This window comes from Aythya ferina, assembly GCF_964211825.1.
Source record: "Aythya ferina genome assembly, chromosome: 2".
Classification (NCBI taxonomy): Eukaryota; Metazoa; Chordata; class Aves; order Anseriformes; family Anatidae; genus Aythya; species Aythya ferina.
The window spans coordinates 33157562-33177733 of record NC_140297.1 but is presented as its reverse complement, the minus strand read 5'-3'; positions in this window follow the sequence as shown (position 1 = coordinate 33177733).

Below are 20172 nucleotides of genomic sequence, written 5' to 3'. Positions count from 1 at the left end.
TTGCTGATCACACTCAGTGTTCACCCACTAACTTCTCACAATAGGAATTTTGTTCTTGGAGCTGCTGTTACTCAGCATGCCAAAATTAGTAATATCTCACATTTTGATAATAACTTTATCAAGAAACTGAGGAACAACATCTGAGTAGACTAACAGTTAAGTCAATCATAATAAGCAAACCTAATTGAGATACAGTGAGCCCTAGCATTGAGTTCCAGCTACAAAACCAGACATTAAAATCCAGAAAATTATGGTAAAAATATAACTTGAAATAGACAAGCAAAATTTTGGGATGTCTTGCTCACCACAAGGCCCTTGAGTTTATGGGCTAGGGTGGGATATGCAGATGAGACATATTTGGTGGCTGGTTTGACCAATGCTTAGTCTGAACTTTGCTACTAAACCTCGTCTCTATTTAATGTGTTAGATGTTATCAAAATCAAATTACACATGAAACTTTGGATAACAAACTACTAGCAAGAGACTGGGAGTTTACACAGTAGCAGACATAACTGGATAAAACTAGCAACAGAGAGATAAAATGCCTTCCTCCACTAAAGGGGCCATAAATAGGCAGGAGGAGTCCTACTGACTTGTTAGAGGAGTCAGAAGACTCAAAGAAGACACAATTCCTGTTTTTTTTTATAATTTAGAATTCATAATTATTACACAAGATGTGGTACCTCACACTTTTTATTATCTCTCCTATAAACTAATTTTGTATACATGGAGCAGGAACTTCCCACGAGTCAGAGAGAAAAGTTGAAGTCAGGTTTCTTAACTCTTATCTGTTCTATAACTCTCTTGCAAAATGCACTCTCTCCGCTTATCAGAGGGTGGTTTATGTTTAACATTTTCAAGAGGTAAAAAGGTTATGAACCAGGAACCTGCCCCTGACATTCACACAAGATGACAGAAACAGGAGAAGTTAATTTCAGCTTACCTTTCATTATAGAAAAGATACCTTTTGCTTTCCATGTTGTACAACAATAAGCAGTCATAGCGAGGTATCAGGATGAGTAGGACACTTCACTTTCTCATGTTAACTCATTAATCCAAGCAAATTGCATTGGCATAGAAGCCAGTCAAGCTTTTGTGCAGAAGGTGAAAGAGTCACCCTGATGCACAAGATGAATATCTAAACTGGTAATTACTGGGTAAAGGTCAGCAGATCTTGTATTTTACGAGGTTGATGTATACTAACAAGCAAAAAACTCAGAACAGTCTGAAGACTGTTTTTACATCATATTTGATTTTGCTATATTGTAAGTCATCTGTTTATCTTGTATGCCACAAGGAAGTATGCTATAGCTTTGTAAGCAGAACAAGGTCTAAAACATCATAAAAAGATGTCTTAAGAGAATTTTCTATGACATAAGGATGTCATAAATTGAGAGGTATAATTCTGTCTGTCCCAGTTATTTTCTTTCTAAAAGCACTTTTCTAAGTTTGTGCTCATCTTAGTTCACAGTTTTAGCTGACACAAGCACACTCTTGTCCAGGAGCAAGCATGGGTAGGGGCTTTGGGAGGTGGTGAAATCAACATTTCAATTTTTATTCTGGAATGATGTCTAATTTCTTGAAAGTTAAAAGAAAAGAAAACAAAACAAAACTTCCTAAGGTAACTCTGAAAGACGATGATTTTCTTCTTACCAAAATTATACTGCTTTCAAGAGAGGTCATAAATAAAATTGGTAAGTTGCTGTACATTTCATACCAAAAAATATTTATTATTCCATATAGAATATGGACCATTTTCAGCCTGAGTGATAGCTTTTTTTCTGGGGGTAGAAAAACACTGTAAGTTATAAATTACTCTCTGATTAATTGACCTGCCACAACAATTAACTTTGCCAGATGTTTTAATATCTATAAGGATAACGATTCTTATTTACTTCTTCATGAACAAATATTCTATATATTCCTATTTGACTGTGCTCAAGAAATGGGAGTCTGAAATGCATAATAAATACAAGTTCTCTACGATTTCCTAAAACCTGGGGATCCAAGGCCAGAAAAGTTGGAATTGTTCTGTGTTGGCCTAGAAGGGATCCAAAAAGCTGTCTTCCACTCCTTAAAAAAATAAAAAGTCAATTCCTCTAGTAGTCCTTCTGACCTATCTTCACTGATAGAAAATCAGTGATCTTCTATCTTCACCAGATTCCAGCCAAATTTGATGTCTGCTTTATAACATTCAAAACATTTTTCCTATCAGTGTAGCATTTCTGTTGGAGTTTTCCAAAAAATGTTAACATTCCTTTCTCAAATTATCCCAAAGGCTAATCTCCTTGTAATTTCAAGTGTCTGTGTTGGCAGGTTCTTACTTGTAAGACAGTAATTTTGACGTCGCTTTTCAAACAACTCCGAAACAATATGATTGAAAAACAGAGGGTTTCTGAGATGCATGATGCTTCTTGAAAAAGCAGATATCAACAAAGGCAGGTTTATTATTTTCACCTCATAAAACAGAAAGACATCTTTTTAAAGTTCATGGCTTTTCTCAGCTGGACTACTGATTTCTTATGTGAGGAAGATGTATTAGTTCCAGAGTACCCCTTATCGCTTAATGCATTTGCTAAGACACTACATGGAGAAATACAAGTCAGACTGATTCAGATTTGCACAAATGTTTTGAAGCAGTAATTGTGCAAGCAAAGGGGATCAGCATGAGGTTTTGTTGGAAGGAGAAAGTTTACTGTGAAGTGAAAATATTCTCTGGGATCAGTTTTGCTTTATGGAAGCAGCTGTTCCCCAAAACTACCATCCTGACCTAAACACAGCTGGATTACATATTGACTTTACATCATGTGTAGTTTGGGTGAATGTTTTCTTGCTGGTCAGCAACTTGCTGTTGCTTTAACATCCTTTTCTAGGTATCTCTTTAAGAAAAAAAAAAAATATATATATATATATTTATGGAAGAGTATGGCTTTAACAATAACTTTTAACTGTACTTATCAGAAGTACTGTAACAGCTCTAAATGATAGTGAAACTCAGAAAGTACCCAATATCTGCTGAGTCCAGCTTGCTGGACTAATGGAGGTAGTTTTGATGTATAAGTGAAACAGAATGGTCCACCTTTTAAAATAAGCTTGAAACTAACATATTTGACTTTAAGTAGAAAAGGACTGTAAGTCTTTTTCTTTCCCACACATGTAGTTTGAAGTTTTGTAAGCTGTTATCAGCAATTGGCATTAGTGTATTTATCATTTTCAGCATATAAACCAAAATAATAAAATATTCATGTACCCTTAGGAAAACAAAGCAGAACCATTCATATAAAGCATTAAAACATGGTTTGCTTCATTTACTGTGTACAGTTCCTGTCTTGTGGAACATTTGTTTCTTAGGGTTTTGTGCACTGCTCAGCAGGTTAATCACATGAGAGTTCACTGGCACTGAAAAAAACAAAACAAAACAAAACAAAACAAAACAAACAAACAAACAAACAAAACCAACCATATACCTTTCTAATTTTGTATTTATTGTATGCGTAATATTCAAAAAAAAGATAACAACCATAGAAAATAGACTCAACTGTGTAAGTCATATGAAGGAGAGATAGACAATTCAGAGAACTTTCAGACACACTGCACACTTTCAGGAAACTCATAAAAAACTTACGTAATCATAGGAGGGAAAAAAAATAAATAAAGGGAAACAAATCAAAACCAATGGTCCAGAAATGAAGAAATGCTAAAGCAGATAGTGCTTTTCCTGAAAGTTAACTATTTACTGCTGTTGCCTTCACTAAAATGCTGTTTTTTTTTTTTCTTTTTTTTTCTTTTTTTCTTTTTTCTGATGCACCATTCAAATGTCACATAATAAAACTGGCTGACATAAAAGAATGGTTTTGTCCCAGACTCAGTTTCCAGCATCTTTGGAGGTTTTTTCAAGTTGGCTCAAGTTAACAAAGTTTATTTTTCATATCTGCTTATCTCAGAATTGAAGGACCCAGCTGGGACTGCAAGTAGAAAAGCCAAAATTCAGTCAGAAAAAATTATGCTCATAGTATTTCAAAATCAGGGAGTACAATTAAACCTCTAAAGAAAGATTGATTTGGAAAAGTATAGCCTCCATTTCTGTCTTGAAGATACGCAGTTAGAAGTGAACAACTGAACGGGAACAGAAAAAATATAAAATATTCTTAAAAAATGAAAAAGCTTTTCTTCCCTCTTCACATTTTCCAAACCATTATAGTTCCTGCTGGGCTCCTTGTTACATATTTCTGAAAGGAAGAGAAAACCAGCTCTGCTATCCCCAGGAAGCACCTTGCTAAAAGTTCCTGGGTAGCTCAGTCTAGCAATCCTGCCATAGGAGTTACACCTGAAGAGACAACTGAATCCAAATCACATTTTTATCTTTTTTTTAATTACACCAAATTAACAAATAAAATGGCATAGTACATTTCAGCCAAATGCCAGTGTTGCCTCTGTTACTGTAGAAAAAGTGGTAAACCTACTTGCACTTGCACAGTGGTCCAGCTGAGAGCAATAGGGGTATTAAAGGATACTGTACACTATATGATCAATAAAAAGTTATTAATACTATTGGAAAATATTTTGTTAGTCAATGAGCATTTATGAACATTTCATACGCACGTTGTCTAGAATTCTGCAATTTTTTTTTTTTTTAAGGAAACCACTTAATCCAACAAACATGTAGGGAGCTAGTACCATGTCTAGGTGGGCATTGCAGCTGAAAGGGAGAGGAGAGGAGCACTACCTCTCTGCAGAGAGAACTAAATAGTTTCAAGGACGGTGGCAGAAGGTCAGTATAGCAGCTGTGCTGGGGCAGCCTTTTGATAGTCTTGTCAAGTTATGCATTTTGTTTTACAGACAGAAGACGCTTGGATGCTCTACCTTGTTTAGTGTAGCTTGAGTCTTTCCAAATGCATGCTTCATAAATTTTTCCTTATATTTATGAAACCTCATTAAGTTGACCAAAAATGTACAAAATGCTGTGATCTGATGGCTTTCAGAGCTTGCTCAGCCCAAGATAATATTTAGTCCATGCTATCTGATCTGATACAGATCTTTTGATCAAATCAGTTTGTCTAGTACCTACTGAAAGGTTCCTGGAGGATCCTCAGAAATATAAGAGAAAAATAAGGTTTGCCATAATAGAAGGTTTATCTTTTCATGTTGAGTTAAGAACTCAAGAAATACAGACTACATAGTATGTACAAAATATAGAATTAACTAGTTTCTCATGTTGACTAGACCTTAGCTTGTAAAAAATTATCTTATAATTCACTGAAAAAGCATACAGAGTATTACAGAAATAGGCAGGCTGCCTAATGTAGCTTGTGCTAGATGAATAAGATAGAAAAAAAATGGAAGCTCTTGGGAGAAATTGTCCAGCACACTCGCCGTGTAAAGTTCAGAAAGCAAACATATTTTCAGTCGGGATTTCCAGTGCTGTATGAATAAACCCACTGCAATAACCAGGCACTGTGACTTGAAAAGGTGAATGGGACTACATTTGAAAAGGAGCAACACAACTTTTTACCTGTTGTGGTCATTTGTACTTTTGCATGGAGTGAATATTCATGGCATGAAGCTTGTAGTTTTCCCAAAGCCTGCCCTTTCCTCCAATCCATGTCAGGACTTGTTCTCTTTGATGAATTTGTTTCAAAAGCACAGCTGAGACTTGAGAGGAGAAAGCCTTGAGTAGGCCAGGACTGGGTGCCAGGTGGCACTGAAGCACTGGAGTTTTTCTGTTTCAGTCTCTTCCTGTATTTCATCTATTGATTGAACTTAAAGTACAAATGCAGTGCTGAAAGTAGAGGATATCCTCTAAGACTCTCTTCTTATATATCCTGGTGGTACAGCTGGAGATGATGGTCTTGTTGCAAGCTGTAGTTCACATGTTCCTCTTACCAGCAGGGCTGGCCAGGCAGCTCCCTCAGCTGGGATCACATCCAGATTGAAAACAACCTTACCCTTCCAGGGAAAAATGTAGCTTCCTGCTGGCCAGTTTGCAAGCTTTTAACAAACACTATGCATACTTCTGACAAAAGAAAAAGAAAGAGAAAAAGAAAGAGAAAAATAAGACCAGAAGGGGAAGGGGAAGGAACAAAGAAGAAGAAAAATTTAGAACAAACCCACAAAGTGGGTTTGTTCTAAAGTAACTTATCAACAGTTTATTCACTAGTTGTGGAGAGCAAGGATGGGAATCAATTTGTTGTTGAATAAAGCACTTATTTATTTATTCGTTTTTTTTTTTTTTTTTTATTTTGAAGTGCCCTTTGACTACTAGGGTGATGAATGATTGAAAACCTGACCTTGTATTTGTGAGCAGACACATCTATCAACATTGTCATTAGTACCTGCAAATGCACAATAAACTGTACTGGTGTGTATGGCTGAAGTTTTTTTAGAGTTCATAAATTCAGTGTTGGTGGGGCAGGAGGACAGGGCTTCTTGCAGGGCAGGGTTTCTATTCCTACAAAATGAAACACTTTCAACTCTGCAAATATCTGCAATAAGAAGCAGCAGTGATGTGGGAATATGCTCCATGTCCACTTGCACTGAGCATTTCATAAAGTCATAGAATCATAGAATGATTTGGATTGGAAGGGACCTTAAAAATAATCTAATTCCAACCCCCTCCCATGGACAGGGACACCTCCCACCTGACCAGGTTGCTCAAAGCCCCATCCAGCCTGGCCTTGAGCACCTCCAGGGATGGGTCAGCCACCACTTTTTATGGGCAACCTGTTCCAGTGCCTCACTGAGTGTCCCATTCTTTACCCTCTGAGTAAAGAGTTTCTTCCTAATATTTAATCTAAATCTACCTTCTTTTCATTTAAAGCCATTACTCCTTGTCCTATCCCTACACCCCCTGACAAAGAGTCCCTCCCCATCTTTCCTGTAGGCCTTCAGGTACTGGAAGGCCACTATAAGGTCTCCCCGGAGCCTTCTCTTCTCCAGTCTGAACAACCCCAGATCCCTCTGCCTGTCTTCAAAGGAGAGATGCTTCAGCCCTTTGATCATCTTTGTGGCTCTCTTCTGGACTGGTTCTAATACATTCTTTTCTTTCTTGTGCTGGGGGCCCCAGAGCTGAATGCAGCACTCCAGGTGGGGTCTCACAAGACCGGAGGGGGAGAATCACCTCCCTCACCACACTTGTTTTGACACAGCTGAGGATAGAGTTGGCTTTCTGCACTGCAAGTGCACATGTTGGCTCATGTTGAGCTGCTTGTCAACCGACACCCCCAGGTCCTTCTCCTCAGGGCTGCCCTCAGTAAATTATTATAGAAAACTTAAATCTAAATAAATATTTTAACTCACCTTGAGGCAGGCAGGAACACATCTAGTCACTGCCAGCAAAGCCACATCCATGCAGTTAAGCTTAGAGAAGTGTTAGTTCTTGAGTACATTTCCATTGCTCAAGTCACAACTTCATTGCTGCCTTGCCCTAATTTCCGTATATCCTCTCCCTAAAATTAAGCATATCCTTTTCCTACCCTTTGTTGACAGAATTATTTAAGCCATACAGCTTCATGCATTACATCTGACATAAAAGGCTGGATGTCAGCTAAGGCCTCTTGGTGCCACTTGAAGAGAAATAAAGAAAATATAGTAACACAATTCTATTGTCCTCAACAAAAGACAACTGGATTGCTAAGCAGCAGCATTTGATCTGGTGCTGCCAGTTTCTAGAGGCTGCCAGCAAACACTCAGCAGAAGCCTTTGTTCTAGTTTTTTGGAAAGAAATTAAGTCAGCCTGTTAAAAAATAATAAAAAAAAGTAAATGAATGACCAATAAAGTCGCCACAAGTTTCTAAGTATGAGATTTTATCTTGGAAAAATCTGGCAATGGTTTTATGACTATTTTATTTTCAAAAAGGAATTTGGAATTAAAAACTCCTTTAGAATTTACACAATTGATTTGTGCGGGGAGCAAACTTTCAGCCAAATTTTGTGCAACCTACTCATGCATGTGCATTTTGTTCATGCTAACAGCTCTAAGAAATCACATGCAAACTGAGCCCATAATGCTGCTATGCCCTGAAGCTTTGTTTTACTGTCCCAGTGCTGGCCAGGAGGTCATGTCTAGCAATTTGACTGTGACCAATGTTAATTTACAGGGTCAGGGTGAAAAGTCTATCTGGACAGAGGAGCTCCCTGTGATTTAGAACGGAGTTGCAGAGAGTGTGGCCTCTCTTTCCCACCAGTAATCCATCTTGCACAGCCACCACCTGGCTCCATTCACAGTGGCTAGTGTCAGTGCACATCTGCTCTACAGCTGGGCTCTGTCCCAGCACGCTGCTGCCCACCACGAACCACACCACTTGCCTGTGGTTTTCTTATTTCTTGGTGCTTTTATGCTCTTCCTTTCTCAAACTGCCATTGACATACGCCTTGTCCTTCCCTCATTCTTGATTTTATTTCCCAAAACCTCAGGGGAAAGGGGCTGCAAGTAACATGCTCATTTTCATGTCGTCACTTCCATTTTAACAGGGTACAGCCCTAGGAACTGCTACTTTATAGGGAGAGAGTGACACCAACTACTCTTTGTCACTGGATGCCAGCCAGGGGAAAATACCCTCTCCTCACCTCTATTTTGAGCACCCAGTTGCCTTGGTGCTGACACATTTTTGCTGCCCATTCCCCAGGCATTCAGTTCACTGAGCCCATGACTCTGCTCCCAGGTGGCCACAGAAACCCCATGTCCACTTTGCTCATCTGAGCACAGGGGCCTTGTGGAAGGTCGTCTCCAAGTGGGACAAACTGTTTCCACACAGCTCTCCCATAAGAATCATATGAAATTGTAGAAACTCCCTGAGAACAAAAGACAAGTCACACCCACCTAAATCAGTATTTATTCATTAAATCAACCAACATCAGGCTGAAGGGAACTCTGTGCGCTTTCAGCTGGAGGAGTTCTTTCAGAAGGCATGAATGCTACAGCAGAGCTGGAGCTACTCTGATCTGTAATTTGCACAATGTGCAGTTGTTATTAACATTGACTTAGCATGATCTCTTCCAATTAGAGTTTATGCCTCTTGCAATCTTTTATAATTGGTTGCCTTATTAGCAACACCACTTGTAACAAGGAAATGTATATTTATGACGCACTGTGGTTAGATATGTACAAATACACGCCCTGAGCCAACACTTACACACCAGAGGTTATCAGGAACAGAAGAAGAATTTTAAGGAAAACCATTTTAAAATCTCCTTCTCATGCCAGAAGAATGCCAATGATGCCAGATGTGATGGAAAAAAGCCTATACCTTTCAGCACTCTTAATATTTTAATAGTTCACAGGTTGTCTACTTAATCATTCTGCTTCCCCACCAGAACGTTAGTGATACTGCAGATGTGGATGAAGACAAAGAGTGAGTGAACATTAAGTTACAGAAGCAAATTCATGAAAGATTGCAGTTGGGCAGCCTCTTACAAATTAGGACTGTCCTGCAGGTAGTCTGCTTTTCTTCATGGTTACAATGCACGATAAATTAACAATCACAGTGAGAGAAATAACTCTAAGAAAATAGGAACATTGGAAAGAATCTGGGGAGCTGTGACATCTGTGAGTCCACACCAGCACTGAAAGTGGGCAGTAATGCTGACTGGCTCCTGAGCTTTGGATGCAACATATTACTGAAGACATTTAAAGTAGAACCATAACTTTTCTAAAAATGAACATCAATTCCTATGGTGAGGTAGTCAGATATGAAAAGTCCACTGGAAAACACAGTGGAAAACTAACACATAGGACGACAATACTACAGAGGAGGAAAAAATCTGTCTACCGTAACCTCAAGTGATGAGAAAAGATGAGTGCACACAGGTTACCAAATAGCTGTAGGTCTGGATGTGGACATGAAACAGCATAGCCAAAAGTAAACTTGTTGCCGGATTCTGGTAGTTTATTCCTGATGCTGCCACTGTGCCTGAAGTTTCAGAAACTGGAGTTGCAATTTCTACATGTGCTCATTACTTGTGACTAATGAGACAGCAGAAAAGGAGGTTGGACACCCTCCTCTGGGTGGTAACCACTCAGGCTAAGAGTGGAATTAATTATCGAGAGCAATTAGTGTCAGAGTAGCTCACAAATACTACTGCTGCAGAAGGATTTGTAGCCAGAATGCAGAGAATCTTCTCTAACAATTTCATTTAACAGAGTTTTCCTTACAAACTTGATATCACAGTGATTGTTTTTCCTAATAAATGAAAATGCTGTACTAATAAATGTGTCCTAAGAAAAGGTGAGGCTTGGTTGTTTTCTTTTGCTATAGATAAGCCATTGGTGGGACAAACATACAGTCCTGCAAGGCATGACTCATTCTTTCTGCTTTTACAAAGCAGATCCTGAAAGATGGCCAGGACATACAAAAACTATCAGAGTTTAACTTTAATAGGAGTTCATGCCTGCATGGCCCAGAGTGCCCTGGGGAGAGCAGAGGAGCTGCCAGGAGCAGAGGAGTTGTATATTTTATGTCTGAACTGACATCTATCATAGGTGCTGTTGCCTCAAATCTGGCTCTGTACACATATGTTGCAGTGTGGCAGGATGTATCGTGGTCTTGCCATGAAAAGTGCTGGGTTTCTGGGGTGTGGGTGGCTTGTTCCTATGAAATGGAGCAAAAGACTTACCACAGATGCTTTGCAATCACTAGGCGTTGACCGGTGTTAAGGAACTGAATTGAATGAACTGCTCTGGAGGCGTAAGGCTTTGAAAACCACCAGCTATCACTGAGGGACCAGCTTTGAGTTTCTTCTGGTTAGCAGATACCATAGGGAAATTTCCCAAACTCCAAAACCCCTCATATGCCTTTGAAAAAATCTTCCCCACCAAATCTACTGCTCAGGAGTTTATGTGAATTGGAAAGCTACTGTAACAGCCTCTGGGATGGAGACCTTCTCTATCATAACTCATCATGGCCTGCTCTCCTTCCTGCTCAGATTTGATTCAAAAAGCTGTGATAACACCCCTGGCGATGTACTGAGAACAGAAAATCCCTACCACCACCTCTCTTCATTTGGCTCAGTAGTAACTACATGACCAGAGTATTAACATTGCTAACTACTGCATGTTAAAATACTAATACTGCTTTCTTCTCTTAGTGTTAAATATGAGGACTGCAGCTTACTACAAACTCCAAAAATATCCATTTAGGCTGTAAGAGAGAGTTAAGCTTTCCCAGAACACATTAGGTAATCTATCCACTAAAAATTCTTCAGTAAAAAATCAAAATTGTTTCTCCAAGAGGGTTCAAACTGATCACTTTTCTCCTTTGATCAGAACCATGGCCATCTTAGCACCACTGATCTCAGCCACAAATTTGTACCCACACCTGCCCCCAACTTCAGATGGATTCAGTCAATACGACCTCTGCAGAAGGGCTGGTAGAGATTTACCAGGCAGATATATGTTCGGTGGGAGTGAAATAAAGATGATGGTTAGCACTTCCCTTCTTCAAAGAGCCTCAGGACACTGTATTCTTGATCTGGCTTGGGCATCTGGGTCTTGCTCTTGGGGGGGAATTATCTGTCACGCATCCTCAAAAGTCTCATTTGTGCTCCTTGAGATAGAATTTTGCTGCAGAGGAAGTGAGAGAAATTTGGCTTGGGAAGTCCTTGCTTCTCTATCCTTGATCTCTTGATGCCAGGCTTTGTTTTCTTCTTTTGGAAATGCATTATTTTTTTATAAAATATTTCAGAAAGAAAAGAAATCAACTAGCAGAATTCTTCTGCATTTAGCTGTAATTCATCTCTATTCTAAGAACTAATTTATCTATATAATAAATATAATAACATATAATACATAACAGTACATTATAATATTTGATATATTTGGTATATAATAATATACTCTGTATAGAGAATTTTTGAAGAGATGATGGTACCTTAGATAAAAATAGTGTGAATGTTCTTTCCAGGCATGAAGGCATAGCATGGACCAACATTATTTTGTGAATGTGAGCTGTGTACATCATGGACAAAATATCTCAACCAACATTTTCAGATGTGACCAGTGATTTTTCTGCCTTGATTATATGTTTGCAAAATGTTGGATTTTTGCCAGGTGAAATACTGTTTTAGGTCCCCCTGAGACTGGCCTCTAGGAATTGAGACACTCTCTAAATCTTTAGCCACCTTCTAAACTTCAGGCCAAGATACAATTTAATTTAGATCAAAGAGTTTCCTTATGTGAGAGCCTTCCTCTGTCTCTGTAGCAAAAGGATTGTCAGTGTGCTAACCAGTCCCTCATATCACAACATGACCCAGTACGTAAGGCAACAGTGTGCAGTGATTTACCTCCCTGAGAGGCAGTGCAGAATTTCAGAGATTTCCCTGGAAGCCCTACTTGGCATAGGGGAAGTTGCTGCCTGTGTTCAAGAAAATATCTATTAAATTGCCTGGGAAATTCTCCTCAAGGAATACCACTGAGGTATAGTCAGTAACACACACATTGGGAATGCAGGGCAGAAGGGAGACGGAGAAGGCATGCCAGTATGGGAGCTGCGTTGGCTGCTTTACCTGCAGGCGAGTGCTCTATGTGGGATAACAGTGTATGGCTATGCTCCTGGAAAGGCTTTGTAGCTGGACTGTGTGCAGAACCTAAGAAGATGAAAAGCTGTAATTAAACCCAAGTGAAAATAAACAGATGGTCTTTCTGTTAAGAGTGAGGCTGTTGGGCATTCCCCTCTCACTTATTGCCAGGGTCATGAGAGTGCAGGGCTCTTGTACAATAAATAACCAGGCTATAACTGTAAGATGGGATTGTGAGATTTCCTTCAGTGAGCCATACCCACAGCACAAGGCCCTGAGCCTAACAATGCGCTTTATCTCCAGGTGACAGTCCCTTGGATATGGAACTTCATCTGCATCTGGATCGTGTCTCAGTTCTCAAACCACAGAAATAGGCAAAAGAGCTAGAATAGTCCATGAAAATTAGTTCCATTTCCTCAAGAATGGATTTTAATAACTGTATTAAGCATATATGGGCCTCTTCCCTTGCATTGCTTCTCCCCTGAGCACCTTCTATTTGAATTGTTTTTGTCCAAACTGGAGACTTGGATTCCAGAAACTTAATCGGTGTTGTGAAGCTTTTCCCAAAGGACATTTGTGATTCAACAATAAATGTTGCTCTTGGGAAAATGTTTCTTCCTCAGAAGTGATCACAGTTGGATGTTGGTCTGGAGATGAGGAGACCTTCTTATTCTGAAGGTCTCATTTCCCATTCTGCTCAGTATGGACTCATGCAAGGAAGACCAGATCTCATGTTGTGTTCCAGAGCATTACTGTAGAAATTATGGTGGTGAAAGTAATGAGACTAGTTATAAAAGAATGTAATCACACTGAATGATTTTAAAAAATCATTCAGTCTATCCCCTCTGAAAAAGAATAAATATATATATATATAACATATATATATAATAAATACATATTCAATCACAGAGATGTTTCAGAAACCAATTTATAAACTTAATTCTAGTTGTTATTAGACAAAGTTATATTAGGGACGCTTCTTCAAATCCTCTGCCATGGTTCATGGGCATGTAGGCGAACTGAGATCAAGAGCTATGTTTTTGTTGGGGCATCATAGTCAAAGGTGTCATGGAAACAGTAACAGAAGCCAACTAAACGGTAAAGTAAAGCTGAAAGCAGAAATCAGTCCAGCATCTGTTGTAAAATAATTGCCTAGGACCATTGTTTCAAACAGATTGGACTGTTGATTAATGACATGACAGATGATGATAGGATGTGCAGTAACCTGTAATTTATCTGTAATTAATCCATAATGATTTATCTATGGAACACCTTTCTTCTTTTGTGTGCCTCCTGTTTGAATACAATATCAGAAAAAAAAGTTGTGAACTGCATTAACATTTTTATTACATGTATTATTGGGATATAGTAATGGAATAAACACTGAACATTACAATAATTACATATTTTAAAATAAGAAACAAAAAATACCCAAATGATCATATGGAAAGAGAAAAGATAACCTAGCTAGCCACTGGATGGCAGAATTGCTCTATTTAACTATAGCATAACTAGGTTCTTTATTCTTCAGATGCAAGAGAATAAACAAATCAATCTGGATGAAAAGTAGTTACCTTATATGCAGCCTAGTAAACACAAGTAATCAAAATCTTACACCAAGTAGGAAGCATGGTTTATTGTTACATAATTTATGACATCCCTCAACCACTGCTAATTTAATAGATCAAATAACCAAAACAATTATTTGAGAAATTACCACAATAACAAACTTTGCTTTCATTTCTGTTTATGCAGCTCCATTATCTTTAAATTCATAAAAAACAAAACAAAACAAAACAAAACAAAACAAAAAAACTAAAAACACCTGAGAAAGTAGAAATATAAAGGTCTAACAAAATGAAATTAAGCTTCTTGCCCAAATGCTTTCAGTTTTTTTTAAATAAGTAATAGCTCCAAACAGTCAAGTTTTTCAGAAATTTTGCTTTGAGGTCTCTGGTTCATGGCACATGGCATCAAAGGTATTTAAATTACTTGATATTTTTTTTCTGATGTTTTTTGGGTCTGTGCTTTTTCTCTTCCATTGGGGGAAAATTGGGAAAGATTTAATGCCACAGCCCAGAAGGCTATGACATATAATGTTTGCCTCCAATGAGGTACCAGTTATGGAAGTATTCGAAGGAAAGAGCCATCATGTAAGGCTGATATACAACCTTGGTAGTACCATAATAATACAGCAACAGCAGCAGTATCCTTTTGATAGGCTTTGCTGCTTGCTCATTAGTGACCTCTGCTCAGCACTCAATTTTCAGCTGTGATTTTGACTTGTTTTTCAGGGACAGATATACACCCAGTGACAGCTGCAAAGTGGGTGGCCACCATTGTTTGCCCAAATCAAACAAGGAAGAAAGCTTAAGAACTGATGATTTAACTTATTGCGGTTTCCTAAAACAAACAAACAAAAAACAACCAACCTACCACCACCACCACCACCGAAAAAAGCAACAAACAAAACAACAAAACAATAACACAATAACAGGGAGAGAGATTTGCTCAATCACATTGTTTTACAGTTGGCCACTTGCCTTTAATAACTCTGAAAGATGACAGCAGCTTACAGTTCTTAAACAAAGAAATTTCTCCAAGTTTTAGGTGGAATAAAACAGTATGTGGGTTCACAGGACATGGAAAGAGTGGTGTCCTGTTGCCCTGTCCAAAAGCTGCCTGTTGCTGTTTGGGGCATCAGCCTGCCGATGTGCACATGCATTGCTTCAGTCTCTGATCTGCCAACCAGCCACACGGGGACATAAGAGAGGGTTTGTCACAGAAATATTGGGAGGCTTGAGGGGGATGGAGAGCAATAGTCTGCAGACAACCAGACTTCATCAGATCCATGACTTCTTTTTTTTTTTTTTTTTTTTTTTTTTAATTTTCTTTGAAGTCTGAAAGGTGCAATCATTTTTCAGACATACGCAAAAAAAAAAAAAAAAAAAAAAAAAAAAGGATTGTAAAACTAAATAAATAATGATGCCCATGTAGGCTGTAGAAATCTAGAGCTCATAGAGCCATGATGGAAAGGCTGACAGCAGTAGATCCAGGGATTTGCATGTGGAAACAGTGGCAAAGGGCCAGTACCAAATCCCAGAGATGCTGCTCTCCCAGCAAAGCAAATTCTTTAATAGGCATAATTCAAAAACAGAGGAATAAACAGTATTTGTATGAATAGCTGACCAGTTCATGTGTGGAGGAGGGATCCCCTTGATGGGGAAAAGCAGTAGTACCCTTGAGACCCAAAACCACTGGATGAAACTGAAAAAATGCATGTACTTAATGTTACCGAAGACTCCTACACACACACAAGGCAAGAGCACAAAGAAAGAGCTTGCTTTTTTGTTAGGAGATGAGAAATCCTGGCACACCACTGGTAACTAGAAGACATTTAGGGGATCCTAATTTTTTTCTCCTCTAAGTGGTGAGAAAGAGGTAAAGGAGAGTATGATTCACTGACAGAGAGGGCTGCAGCTGCGCCATGTGAACCCCAGGACCATAGAGTAGAGGGCTGCGATGTTGGGGCACAGGACACAATGCCCAAATCCTGAGTAGGATCTGGGCTCATCCTGAGCTGGCCCCAGCTTGCCCTGGCCCCCAGGGATGGTGGCCCCACAAGAGTTTTGTTTGGGGCTTTCCTTGCCTGTGGCACAATGGGTGAGTAACTTCTGGCTACTTCTGCAGGGTAACAAATAACCCCGTTTTGAACCCAGTTACAGATACATGTGGGATTACTTGGACCTATTGAATCCACAGGCAAAATCAAAAAATTTTTGGTGTCTCTGAAATAAAAGCTTTGAGGATAAAAGCCTTCCATTCTGTACATTTAGGGCTTATTTCTCATAAAGAATGTAAAGCAATTGTCAAGAGAATAGAGCACATAGAATAAATATACTGTAGGCCTCTAATTTATTCTCAGAGCTTTATTGATGCCACAAAACCACAAACAGCAACAGATCCCTTCGTGTGAATTAAAGCTTATATTCAGTTACAACCATCTGTTCACAATGCATAGTTTTGAGACCAGATTCATTATGGCCTAACTCCAAAGTTATAAATGGCATTTACATTAGAGTAACAATAGAACAAAGCTTGGATGAATCTGGCTGTTTAATGTTTTAATATTTTGTTTTTCTTTAACTATCTGTGTTATTACCTGTTGGAAAAGTAAGAGTTGAATGCAACTCTCACTGCCATGACTCCACTAGAGGTAATGTGCTGCTGGTCCCTACAGCTGTCTAAGGAAAAGACTGTGACTGTGAGCTAACAATTGGAGTATGTTATAAAATACTACTGTTGGGCAACATATTTAGGGGGAATTAATGTTTTTCTTGGTGTGCTAATCTGTCATGTGAAAACTCAACCATGTGGTAGCTTTGTGGGATGTAAATATGGCATCTGTAGGAAATTTATGTGTACATCTCTACTGGCAAGCTTGTATCTTTCATGTTTGGCTCTCAAGTTTTATTCTTCTGGTCACCCAGAGGGCACATGCCCACCTAAAACAAGCCATGGAGCTCTCCGGGAGGGGAGACAGAGCCTTGCTCATCGTACACTTTTTTGTCCTTCCTGCAGCACCAAAAGGTCTGTGCTACATGTTTTATGCACTAGTGACCCGCATGTCTTGGGCTGAAGGGCAAAGGGCTCTTCTGACATGGACAAGGACAACAAAACAGAGTAAAGGAAAACAGTTTGAGCTGTCCTTAAGGTGGCTGCCTGCCTGGGTTGCAACATTGACCAAGTTTCCTGTAACCATGATGAAAGCACAGTGTTATTGATATAAGCAATCTGCTATCGATTTAAGGCCTTCCAGATTTTGCCTACCCCTTTTATTATTCTGATGCAAAATGAACAATGCAAATAGCAGAACCTTGCTAATGGAGAGAATGCTGGCCTCAGGAACCTGTTGTTCCCAGGTTAGTACATAACCTACAACAGAATTAAGTTGTAAGTATTCTTTTTTCATTTATCTTTTATACATGTATATAATACCGTCCCATCTCCAAGTATTTCTTGCAATCTTGCAGATAACAGACTGTGAGCATGTGGCTTGCCATCCTCATGACCTGCTGGGAAAGATGTAGGCCACTGTTTAGCTATCTAAGTCTCATACCTGTGGACCTTGCCCAAGAAAGCATACATTGATTCAGTAGCCAGGAGCAAAAGAGACTGAGTTCTTGTTGCAAAGAGACTGAGCTCTTTAAGATGTAGCTGTTTCACTCATGCTTGAAAATGTGGGAAGACATAAGTCAGTAAGTGAATAATATGCTTCTATAAATATATAACTCATAAAGTAACTGAAAGCAGTTCTGTTTATTTTAGCTTTAAACATTGTAAAGTTAATTGTAACTCTTTTTTTTTTTTTTAATTATTATTTTTTTTTTTTTTCGCTTGATTCAGTTCCTACAGGTATATACTGTACTGTACCTTGAATTTCAAGGAAGTTTAAATGCTTATGCTTATGCTTATGTTTTAGAATTTATTTTAAAGATTCAAATAACACTTTTTTTTTTTCTTTTTTTTTTTCTTTTTTTTTTTTTTCTTTTTTTTTTTCTTTTTTCTCAGAGCCATAGAAATACATCCTTTACTAATCAAGCTAATAAGGAATATTTTTGGAACATATTCAGCTTCTGTCTAAATCTTGGGTTTCAACCTTTCTCTTTGTTTATTAAGCAAGTTAAAAAGCAATCTAAAGCCATCAGAGAAGGCACAGATGAAAAAGCTAAGTTAAACTCAGCTCATTCTTGATATTTTTGGTACATAAAATGGCAAATTAACATCAGATTGAGGAACCTTTTTTCTTCTATATATCAAAATTAGTGCAGTCTCACTTTAGACTGTCAAATGGCCCATTTTTGTGGGGGGCAGGAAAAGAAAACCATTAATAAAAATGTACATATATTGTCTTTTTTACCTTTTTTTTTTTTTTTTTTTTCTCCTATGAAATCAATCTACCTTCACTGCTGTAGAGTCTGCCTTCCTAAAGTTACTGTGAGTGGCGTTATATTCAACCTTGTTTATATAATCCCTTTGTTATATTATTTTGTTAATATTTAAAATAGCTTCAAGCCTGCAATTTGATTCTGAAATGTAATAAAATATTTGACAGTGGATTAAGCTTTCTCATAACGATACTTTTCCCTGCCAAACTCTATTTTTTTTTTTATACTATCCGTCAGTAGTTAAGGGTTCAAGCCTCTCCCTTGGTTATAGCTATCCATGCAGTTGTTTTCACCTCAATAATTTATGAGAAGGGTTTTCCCTTCAGGATTCCAGTTTAATAAGAAAAATGTTACTGCTCCATCACCATAGTTTAGGCAATATTATAGAAACCCAGAAGGGGAAAAACAAAGAAAACAAAAGCAAAAACATTTTTGCATGACCTTGAGCAACACGCATACCCGGTTTATGGTTTCTATTGTGTTGGTTCAAGGTTTTTGCATGAAAAACTAAACTGCTTTTTTCCTGGTCTGCTCAGTGCGTGTTAGTAACAGCTTGTGGCCATACAACTCCAGGCTACTTTCTCATAATATCTTAATGGGTTCATGCCTGCTCAATGCGTCAGTGTGAAACTTCCAAGGAAAATGAGGATTTGGGAGGAGGTGGCCCTGGGGTTGGTGCAGCCTGGTCCCATCCCTGGCTAAGCAACAGGGACAGTGCAGAGAGGACATGAACCAAGCATTTGTCACTGGCGCTGGGGCACCTTGTCCTCTGCTTGGCTTTTAAATCTGGCATGTCTAGCTTCATATGGTGGACATCAGTCAGTTGTGATGTTTTTCACACGTGCAGTAAATCCCCCTTTAAATTCACTCTGAATTAACAATAGCCTACACAGTATTCTAAAGTACAGTGAACCAAGTTATGTTTTACAGCTTTGTAGACATAAATGATTGCCCTGGTGTGATGGACAGACTTCAGCTTAATAGGGGAAAGGGAAGAGAAGGGACATTTTCCACAGGAAATGTGAATATAAACTATACGAGGAACATTTGGCACTTCTCTAATATGTCATATATGTTCCCCAAGCTTTTCAAATCCTTTCAAATTCTTGAGTGGAAAGAGAGCATGAATTACAGAAAAAATGCATAATATTTGCTCTATTATTGCTGCGTGATACTTTTGGCCTGAAGTGATCTTGTGAATTTCTATTTCAGATTACTATGGTCTTTCTCAAGAAATCTAATTAGACTTCAAAGATGTTCCCACTAAAGTAAATGAAGTCTATAATTGCAGCAGCAGGAATGACATCAGAACCTTTGGAAAGGAAAAAGATGAATACTACAAGGAAAAAAATGCAGGAAAAAAAAATAGGATAATGTTGACCATGGGCCAAACCATGCCCTCAGCTGTGTATATTATTCCCAGCTAGGGGATCTGTACATGCCTCAGAGCAGGATATAGTCCCTTGCTTTAGATGGCAAAACTCTTCCATGGCCGTATAAGAAAGACACATTCAAAAATCAAGGGCTGCAATAAATTTCACTGTACTGAATTTCTGTATATAGCTATTTGTTTAGTGAAGAAGATCCATCTGCTTTGCATAGCAGCTTGAAAATGGCAGCTTTTCCTTCCCAGCAGACTCTAAGCAGATTCGTTGCTAGCAGTACAGTTTTTCCCTTGCATACAGCAGGCCTCTTGAAGTAAATGCAGGTAATA